This window comes from Rhinolophus hipposideros (genome assembly GCF_964194185.1).
Source record: "Rhinolophus hipposideros genome assembly, chromosome: 9".
Taxonomy (NCBI): domain Eukaryota; kingdom Metazoa; phylum Chordata; class Mammalia; order Chiroptera; family Rhinolophidae; genus Rhinolophus; species Rhinolophus hipposideros.
The window spans coordinates 33223655-33234017 of NC_138055.1; positions in this window are offsets into that span (position 1 = coordinate 33223655).

Below are 10363 nucleotides of genomic sequence, written 5' to 3' on the forward strand. Positions count from 1 at the left end.
TTTTCAATGTGTTCATTTGCAATATAAAAATTAAGGTTTCACAGTGGTCCTGTACTTTCAATTTAAAATTATAAACGCTGATAAACTTCAGTCTGGGAATATTTTTACTTTTGTCCTTTAATGAGACTTTACTCATTTGCAGTGATTCTTTCTTTTTTGACCCATTTCAAAATGCTGTTCCCCTTGTCCTCCATGGATTGTGCTGATTGTATCTGCCCCTGCCCGGAGGGTAGAAACAGCCCTTGGGTACCACTGCTGTAGGGTAGCAATCAGGACTTGTCTGAGAGGGACAGTGTTTGGGAGCTACCAGAAGACAGAGGATATTGGAATTAGAAAGATCCTTTTGATATGTCCTGCTACTGCTAAAGAGAGAGACAAAACGTGTTAGTGATTCTGTCTCCTCTCAGGTCAGTTTTCCTGTAATCAATATTAAGAAAGAAAAAAAAGTTTTCATTCAGCTGTTAACTGAAGCTGTATCTGATTTCAAGTAACACTGAGATTTTCTGTTCTTTGTCCGACTTAAATGAATTATCCTTAGCCTTTCCTTTCACTATTTAAAATAACAGTTTCTAGCCATTGTTGGATATGCCTGTTTTCAAAGTATAACTGCAAGGAGGTGTGGCTACTTTAGTGACTGTGGATTACATTCTATTCAGGGTGTTCCAGAAAAGTCCTTTAGGATAGAAATCTGTAGGGGCTATTAAATTTGTCAACTGTGTTTAATAATCTTTCACTTTGGCAGATGGTTCTTTACAGTTGTTTGTGATTTTATAATTTCCCTGTTTCTACCAGGACCTATTTGAAGTCGATACCATTTATAATTTGAGTGTGTGTGTGTGTGTGTGTGTGTGTGTGTGTGTGTGTGTGAGTGTCTTTGGAAGATATTTCATGTACCATCTTTTCAAAATACGCAGTTATTTTCCTATGTTATCTTGTTACAGTTAACAAGCCAAGCATCAACATATTTAAGAAAGAAACATTATATCAGGTTAAATTGAACCCTAAATGATATGGAAGTTGATATTAGTAGATTTCAAACAAAGTTTAAGGAAATGTGAGGAATTTGGATTGGTTAAATCTAAGATGGAGTGAAAGCCGGTGACAGTCCCATAAATGTTCTGGAACTTGAGCATGCTGTGGTGTTAGACTAGTAAATTATTTCCAGTAAAATTACCTCAAAGCAAATGCCAATAGTGGAAAGACTAGAGAACACAGAAAGGCTACTACTTCTACATAGAGATAAACTATTTAGGATAAAGTAGTTTGTTTACTGATTACCTGCAGGGGAGGGTGACTATTTTTGACAACATCATGTAAATAAAATCAAGCTCAAATTTTTGTATTTCTTGACTCACAAAAAAATTTAAGTTAAGGTACTTAAATGTGTTTTAATGTGAAATATACATTAAAAGGGACCATACGACATAAATGTACAATTTTTAAAAGAACAATAAAACAAATAGGCACATACTAACGATCTGCCTTAAAAATTAGAAAATTTGTTGCAGCTGAAGTACACTTCCATTCCTACTCACTCTTTTTGGAAGTGAATATTCTAATACTTTCTTGAACCATTCCCCTGATATTCTTTATGGTTTTACCACGTGTGTATGTCCTAAAAATATACTGTTTAGTTTTATCTGCTTTTTACTTTTATATGACAATAATAAGTCATACTTTTATGTGAATTCCAGTGACTTTTTTTTACCCCAAAGATTATATTTTGAGTTTCATCCATGTTGATACTCTGGTTCATTCATTTTCAAAACTGTATGATATACAACTATATGAATTTATGGTGATTTACTTATCTAGTCTCCCATCAATATTCATTTGAATTATTTTAGTATTTGTCTATTTCAAACCATTCCTGTACTGACATTTTTATATATACCTTCTGATATGCATATAGAAATAATTCTCTATGGTATATTCCTTGAAATAAAATTTCTGAGTGTAGTGTAGGCATCAGTTCAACTTTAATAAGTAACTCCAAAACGATTCCCACTGGTTGTACAAATTTACACCTTCACCACTACTTTATAAGTTCCAATTCTACCATATGCTTTTCAATATTTGAAATTATCAATCTTTTAAGTTTTTATCAATATTGCGGCCATGAAATTTTGTTTTTATTTTGCCTTAACTATTAATGAAGTTGTCTATTCATATTTCTTCTTTTGTCAAATGTCTCTTATATTTTCCCTTTATACGGTATTGTAGTGTGTTTTCACATACTGCTGTGTAGGACTTCGTTCCATATTCTGGACATAAAGTTTTCTTGTTCCTATAATTTGAAGATATCTTTTCCTGTCCTAGTTTGTTGTTTGTCTTTTCATGGTGTCTATGATGACAAGGCATCATTTTAATGTATTTGAATATATTAATCCATTCCCCTCTGGCTTGGACTTTGCAAGCCTTATTTAAGAATTCCTTCCATACTCTGATGTGTTCTTCTATGCTTTCATTAAAGATTATTTTTAAGTTCTGTTTTCTACAAGTACATTTGAGTTGATGTATATTTATATATTTATATTTATGTATATTTATATATTTGGTAAAAATCAGAGTTCACATTTTATTTATTTTATGTTGATGGAGAATTTTCCTAGCACTATTTGTAGATAGTTCATTCTTACCTAACTGACTGAGAATTCTATTTCTGTCGAGTATCAGATAGCTAAATATATATTTCTGGGCCTTCTCTCTACTTGGTTTCACTGGTCTGTTTTTCTATAGCAGCACTACATTGTCCTAATTAACTTTTCTTAATAATGAGTTTTATTTTTAGTGTGACATTTTATTCCTTCTACTCTTCTTACTCCTCTGATTCCATACTATTCTTCATGAACATTTTTGCTGTCCTCAATCCTTTGTTCTTGCATATAAATTTTAGAAACACTTTATCAAATTTCAGGCTTGTCCAATTTCAAATTCTTTTGGGATTTTGAGGGGAATTTTTTTGAATCTATTAATACTTTTAGGGACAATGACATATTATTTCAGTCTATCCATGAACATGGCATATATTTCCATTTATATTGATCTTAATTTTTTTTTCAATATAATATTTTTGTACTTTCTATTAATATTTATTTCTGGGTACCATATATTTTTGGTTTCTATTATAAATTGTATACTTGTTAAATTTAAATTTTCTACTTTTTACAGGTATACAGAAATTCTGTTGACTTTAGTATATTATACTTATATCTGACAATCTTACTATTCTCTTATTCTAACACTCTATCTCCAGAAAATTGAGGTACTCTATAGAGATAATTACATAATCTGCCAATAACCAAAGTTTTCTTTCCTTTTTTCAATTTTTATACTTTACTTTTCTCATTATATTACATTAGCTAAGACCTTCTATGTAATAGGATAAAAATAATTGTAAAGTATATCAAAGACTTCTTCCTGATTTTAAGGGGAATGCTTACCAGTTGCTAGAGTTGGTTTGCTAATATTAATTTAATAGGTTTTGCAGCTATGTTTGGGAATGAGATTGGTCTTTAATAGTCACTATTTTGAAAGTCCTTGTTTGATTTTTGTGCCAATATTACACTGTCCTCATCAATTGATTTGGTAAGTGTTCTCTTTTTTTCTTTTCTGTGAAGAACTTTTAAAATATATTATTTATTTTCTGAAGTTTGACAGAATTCACCTGTAAAATCATCTAAACTGATATTTTATTCATAGAAAAAATTTTATTATTAATGGAACATTAATGTTTTCTATTTCGTCTTCAGTTAGTTTGGGTAAGTTATATTTTTCTAAGGTTATTTTATTTTAACCAAGTTTTCCCTTTTTTTGGCAAAAAAAAATCCATAATATTATTTCTAATTATTTTAATAATATTTTTATATATAGTTGAATTCTCTTTTATTTCTAATAGTATTTATTCATCAGTATATTAGTATTATTCATACCTTATCTTTTTTTTATTGATCAATCTTTCTAAACTTAGTATATGACATAATCTCTTCAAAGAACTATCTTTTGATTTTGTTGAACTTCTCTATGTTTCTTTTCTGTCTTCTTCTGCTCTTATCTTTATTATTATACTTAAGATTTCTATGGAATTATGTTTTTTAGATCTTTAATTACATAATTAATAAATTATCAGATTTCTTCTCTTCTAATATAAATATTTAAGGATAACATTTCCCTGTAATACTACTTTAGTTCTATTCCTCAAATTTGATAAGTAGGATTATTTTTATAAGATTTTAATGTTTTAGAGTAGTTTAACTTTCACAGTCAAACTGAGGAGAAGGTACAGAGTAGTATATTTTTTACAACTGATAAACCTACATTGACCCATCATAATCACCCAATGTCCATTGTTTACATTACGGTTCAGTCTTGGTGTTGTACAGTCTATGTGGGTTTGGACAAATGTAAAATGATATGTGTCTATCATAATAGTAACATACAGAGTATTTTCACTGCCCTAAAAATCCTCCATGCATCTATGTTTATGAAGTATATCTGTCAGCAGTTTTCCTGTATGTCTGTCTGGTTTTGGTATTAGGGTAATTCTGGTCTCATAGAAGTAGAAAGTATTCTCTTAGCTTCTGTCATCTGGGAGAGATTGTAGAGAATTAGTATAATTTTTTCCTCACGTGTTTGGTAGAGTTTACCAGTGAGCACATCTGGTCCTGTCACTTTCTGTTTTGGAAGGTTCTTAACTATTGACTCAATTTCTTTGATATATATAGGCCTATTCTGATGTTTATTTCTTCTTGTGTGAGTTTCGACAGTTTGTATCTTTCAAGGTCTGTTTTATCTAGATTATCAAATTTGTGGGCATAGAGTTTTGCATGTTATTTCTTTATTATACTTTTATTGTCAATGGGACTAATGATGGCCCTTCTTTTATTTCTGATATGAATAATTTGTGTTCTCTCTCTCTCTCTTTTTTTCTCTCTTAATTTAACCTGGCCAGAGGCCTATCAATTTTATTGATTTTTTTCAAGAACCAGAGTTGGTTTGTTGCTTTCCTCTATCGATCTCCTATTTACAATTTAGTTGATTTCTGCTCTAATTTTTATTACTTCTTTTCTTAAACTTAATTTGGAATAAATTTGTTCTAGTGTCCTAAGGCAGAAATTTAGATTAATGATTTTAGATCTTTCTTCTTATTGAATATATGCATTCAATACTATAAATTTCCCTCTAAGTACTGCTTTCACCACATCCCACAAACTTAGATACATTATGTTTTCATTTTTATTTAATTTAAAACATTTTTTTAAATTTATATTTATTTCTTCTTTGACCCATGTATTATCTAGAAGTATGTTATTTAATCTCCAGGTATGTGGGGATTTTCCATTTTTCTTTCTGTTATTGATGTCTAGTTTAATTCCACTGTGGCCTTAGAGCAGACAGCATGCTTTCTATTCCTTTAAATTTGTGCAGGTGTGTCTTATGTTTCAGAATGTGGTCTATCTTGGTGAATGTTCCATGTAAGCATGAAAAGAATGTGTATTCTGCTATTGTTGGATGAAATAGTTTATGGATGTCAATTATATTTGGTTGATTTTATGGCATTGTTAAGTTCAACTATGCCCTTACTTATTTTCTTCCTGCTGTAACTGTCCATTTCTGAAAGAGGGATTTTGAAGTTTCCAACTATGATAGCAGATTCTTTTTTTTCCGCAATTCTATTAAATTGTGTCTTACGTAATTTCATGCTCTGTTGTTAAGTGAATGCATGTTAATGCATGTTAATGATAAGTAAAATAATTATTATTCTTTGACACTCAATATTTTCTACTTTGTATTTTGATTTTTTTTTGAATTAAGTTATGAAGTGATGTATTTTAAAATTTTATATGAATAACTTTTAAAATTATCTTTTTTGTTGTATTAAATATATTTTTTAAAAAACAGAATGTCTTCTAAAATATTAATTCTTTGAAATTTGTTGATGCTTGCTTTATTGTATGTCTCTGTCAATTTTTGCAGATGATCTAGTATATATTCTTCAAAGAACATATATTGTCCAATTTTGGGGAGCAATTAATTATATATCCATTTAGGCAAACTTTATAGTTGTATTTTTTATATTATCTCAATCTTTGTTGAATTCTCATTGATCTATAAATTATTAACATAGTTTTATTAATTTTTAATATGATGGTAAATTCATCAATTTCTTCTTTTGTGCATTTTGAAAACATTAGTTACATACAAATTTAGAATTATATTGTAGTGAGACTTCAAATCTTTTATCAGTAGGAAACAACTTCAGAAAGATACTTGCAAGTAGATAAACTTTCTTAGATACATGCAAGAACATTGCATATTACAACAATAAATGCAGTTGAAGGTAGAAACAATCCCAAATGCCTCAGACTAAATAAAAAAAGTATTTCAAAGCAAAGAGGCTGGTGTGGCTAATTAATTAAGAGAAATTTTGTCACACAGGATTAATATTAAAACATAGTGTCATAGTTTAATAGGTAGTGTTTCATTGTTCTTTCTTTGTAGGCTGTAAAATAATAGTACTTCCCTAATTCAATGGCATTTTAGATTAAATGAAATAAAACTGCTGAACTCTTAAAGCATCTTGCCTGTCTTTGCATTTTCCTGCAAAATTTATTCTATTGCCACTTCAAGATCGGTTTCTTTCTAGTTGTTATTTGGCCCATTTGTCCCATGTTTTCACCCCTATTTTATGTCTATTTTATTTGTTCATTTAACTCACAAACTAGGTATTATTAATTTTCTCTATAGTCATTGTTTTATAAAATTTACCCACATATTTTTTTTTCTTTTTAAATCAGTCCTTGCATTGTATATTTTCCTTCATAAATCATTTTCCATAGTTCTCAGGTAGGTTCTTTAGAAGTTCCCTTAGCAATATATGTTTGTGTTAAAATTCTTAAAATTCTGAGTTTTTGTTGGTATAAAATTATCTTTATAACACTCTCAAAATTGGAAACGTATTTCACTGGGAATACAGTTCTAAAGTGTTAATTACTTTCTCTTAGCATTTGAAAACATTATTCTTTATCTTCTAGCTTATTTGTTTCTGTGTAGAAGATAGCAGTTAGTTCTAATTTTTATTATTTTAGAGGTGATTTGTAATTTCTTTCTGGATGCTTGCAAGATCTTGTTTGTTCTTGAAATTCTGCAGTTTTAGAATACAATAGAACATTTTTTTATTTGTTTATTCTCCTTGAGATTCACTGGGTTTCTTAAGTTCTGTTGTCTTTCATCAATATTGGAAATTCTCTATCCTTGTTTCTCTGAATATTGTCTCCCTGCCATTCTCTCTATTCTCTCTTTCTAAAACTCCAATAATATACATACCAGACCAATTTACTACATCCCCATAAAAGTTAACCTCAATTTCACATTTTCGAATTCTGATTCTCTGCAGTACATTCTGTAATCTTCAGTTCTATCTTCCTGTTTATCAATGCCATTTTTACTTGTGTCTAATATGCTATTTAAGACACCCATTGAATTCTTCACAAATTCATTGAATTCAACACAATCAGAATTCCTAAGATGTGTTATAATATTTTCTGTTTCTAGAAATTTTACACAGTGTTTTCAAATGTTCCTTGTCGTTTTTCAGTTTAGTTATTTTTGTCAGTTTGATATGGTATTTAAACAGTTATATTTTTTGTATAACTTATATATTCCATAAGTTTCTTACATGTTTGATTCTAAAAATTTTCATTTCAGCTGACTTACTCTAGCTTGCTGCTTTGGTTATTTTGTTATTTTATTGTTGTGTTTTTCCTTTTTTTTTGTCATAAGCTTATGTTTCTTGGACTTTTATCTATTGGAATTCTTTGGGGCCTGAGGTTGAAGTTATTTAATGCACTTTTGTTTTTTTTTAGGCAGTTGAGGGCACTAGCAAGACAGCTTTAAATATTCAGTTTGAGATTTTCTGAATCCGTCGGATATTCTGCCCTAAACTACATGAGGGCTGGCTTATGATTAGAAACCTCCCCTCACCTCCCTCCCTACCATCCAGAATGAAGGCTGAGACAGGGAAAACATACGTTTTTTCAGCAAGAATGGTTTTAGTTAACCTATTGAAAGGATTGTTTTTTGGTCCCTGGTTTATACAATGATGTCTTTGTTTTGACTTCAAACTGTGGCGGAGCTCCTGGTTTTGTCTCTTGATTGTCATATAGGACATTTAAAATTCAAGCTCTACCCCATCAAGAATTTTCAGATGCCCCAAAGTCAAACACCTGTGTATCTTGCAGTTAGGAATTTACCTTACTTTCTAACTAGTTTATGCATGCCTACAGAAAGGAGAGTGAGTGTGTGTGTGTGTGTGTGTGTGTGTGTTTAGTTGATCCAGACTTTTTTGTTGATCTGTGCTGGTAGTGTTACTTCAAGACAGTTAAACCACCACCGTGCCAGAAAGAGAAGACAGACTTTTAGGAGAACTTCTATCGCATTGAAAGAATTTCTTAACTAGATTGCTTAAAAAGCTCAAAATCAAGCCCAGAGTTTACTTGGAGAGATTTTTTATGTAACAGAGGACTGATCTGGAAGAAATGGGGCCCAGGGAATTAAAATGAGGACGTAGAAGAAAATCAGAAGACTAAGTAGAGAACTCAGAAATTCACCACCTCCTGAGTCTTCCCTAAGAAAGCAGCAACTGCTTCCCTCTGCTATTGCCTCCCCTTTGCCTCACCAGCCTGTTCTTCTTCCATGATAATTCTATAAATTATTCAGGATCCTGTCATTTCCTTACTTGAAATAATCACCTTCCAAAAGGAAACCAGTTCCTACCTCCCATTTGATCAAAATCTAATACATTTGTATTCCAGTATGCCTTCAAAGTCAAATCCAAATGTACACCCTGGATGAGATACACCCACACAAAAGAATTACAGAACTCTTTTAATATATATTAAAGCTCAGGAATATGTTGGAAATGAAATTTTAGAGTGCTCAACTAAGCATGAAAAACAACTTTAGATCACTTTGAATTATTTGCCAATAATGATGTACTTATAGAAAACTAAATTCCCATAGTTTGTTTGGTGGACTAAAACAAATTTAATTTAATGTTGATCAACAAATGAAAGTGAGATTCAAGAAATGAATAAAAAACATAAGATGAAATATGCAAATGTATGTAAATATATAAAGTTGCCTTTTTTAAGAAAGCAATCATTAGACTGGATTGTTAAAATTCCATCTATTCACTGTTTATAAGAGACATGCTTAAAACACAAGGACACAGAAAAACTGGAAAAATACCTCTCGGGAAGGACATTTAGAGTGTGAAGGCAACTTCTACTGTATTTGGTGTCCTGCTTTGATCTGTTTATCAGGTGGCCTGAAAAGCTGCCAGTTTTCAGTGGTGCTCAGAGCAAGAGAAGATACTCTGTTAACCAACCTGCAATACAAATGGCTTCACAACTATGTCTTTATGACGTAGCAGGTACTACGACACTCAAATCCTGCTCATGAGAGTACTGTACAGAATGTAGCAAGCTCCATAAGAGAATCTGTGTCTTTGAGTTTTCAACTGCCAACCTCTTTATGGCAAGTAACTGAATGTCTGTTGAGAAAGAGTTTCTGTCTTGCTACTAGGTTCAGCTGTTAACTGATAAGTGAATCAGGGGAGTGTGGGCCTCTGACTATCATAAATTAGATACTACGTACCTCATCTTGTATTTATTTAGTCACTCAGATGTGCTCAATTTTATTTGATAATTAGGAAGAGTGCTTTTCAAACTATTTTGACTGGGATCCACAGTAAGAAATACTGTCACCCTCTGTACCATTCCCCTACATAAACATACGTACATACTTGGGAAAAACTCCACCTTTACTATGTGTAGTGCACTGCACTGTGATATTTTTTATTCTATTTTGTTTTATTTAATTTTCAAATCTGGTTGCAACCCACTAAATTGATTTCACAACCCACTATAAGTGGTGGCATGCAGTTTGAAACGGTATTTTCATGACCTGGACTTGAAGGCACAAGCAAATTTTAGGAACCTTAGTGGGCCTACTGGTTCCTCACTGCCAGGGTCTCATTAAATCTGCACCTGAGGATCCCAGGAGTCCTCTGTGACCAGCTGCTGAAGAAGAATAAAAAAAGAGGTGGGAGCAATAATTCTGTATATTATGTTAATAATCAAGCATAGTGGGTAAAGATTTTGTAGATGTTTACCATAATCTCTGCCCCATTCACTGTTTTAAATGGTGTTTTTTAATATATAAAAACTATCATCATTTGCTGTCATTTTAAGGTAACTCCATTCTTTTAAGTTAAAATTGAAAACAGGAATATTAACTCCCCCCCCCCCCAAGTAAATAACCTAGTTTTAAGGATGTTGGCTATGTTCTTTTACAATCATCA